Source organism: Myotis brandtii, unplaced genomic scaffold (genome assembly GCF_000412655.1).
Source record: "Myotis brandtii unplaced genomic scaffold, ASM41265v1 scaffold274, whole genome shotgun sequence".
In the NCBI taxonomy this organism is placed as follows: domain Eukaryota; kingdom Metazoa; phylum Chordata; class Mammalia; order Chiroptera; family Vespertilionidae; genus Myotis; species Myotis brandtii.
This window is the reverse complement of record NW_005360425.1, coordinates 3,178,499-3,178,909: the sequence shown is the minus strand read 5'-3', so window position 1 is coordinate 3,178,909 and position 411 is coordinate 3,178,499. Positions and strand designations below refer to the sequence as shown.

At 68.9% G+C, this 411-nt stretch overlaps 2 protein-coding genes across 2 annotated transcripts in view; both read right to left on the bottom strand.

Moving 5' to 3' along the window:
* Positions 1–411, bottom strand: part of LOC106726488 (chromosome unknown open reading frame, human C1orf122) — a 23,195-nt gene that overhangs the window by 12,797 nt on the left and 9,987 nt on the right. The window lies entirely within an intron of this gene.
* The window catches only part of MANEAL (mannosidase, endo-alpha-like), a 6,900-nt gene that overhangs the window by 6,247 nt on the left and 242 nt on the right, over positions 1–411 (bottom strand). The gene's annotated exons all lie outside the window — the stretch shown is intronic.

Genomic DNA, 411 nt, shown 5'->3' with positions numbered 1-411 from the left:
ACAATGCAGGCGGCGCAGACCAAGTGGTCCCGAGGCGAGGGGGAGTGGCCGCGGAGGAGAGAAGGAAAGTGGCCGAACGCGAGCCCCGGGCCAAATGCAGCCGAGTGACCCGCAGAGGATGTGTCGCCTTTCCGCCTGGGGCAGCGGGGCGGGGACGCCCGGTGGGGAAAAGGGATGCCCTCCTGGAGCCCAGGAGAAGGCCCGCCTGGCGGCGGCGCTGAAGGGCGTGGGAGCAGAGGGCCGCGTGGGGAAGAAAGTGGGTGTCTATGGTCGTCCTTCCCCAGCGGTCTCCTTCCCAGTGATCACCCTACTGACTTCACCGACCCCCTCCCTACTGATCTCAGCGACCTCCCGCGTTTGCCCCAGATCCCCCTCCCACACACCCAGGCAGCCCCCGAGGGTGGGGGTGGG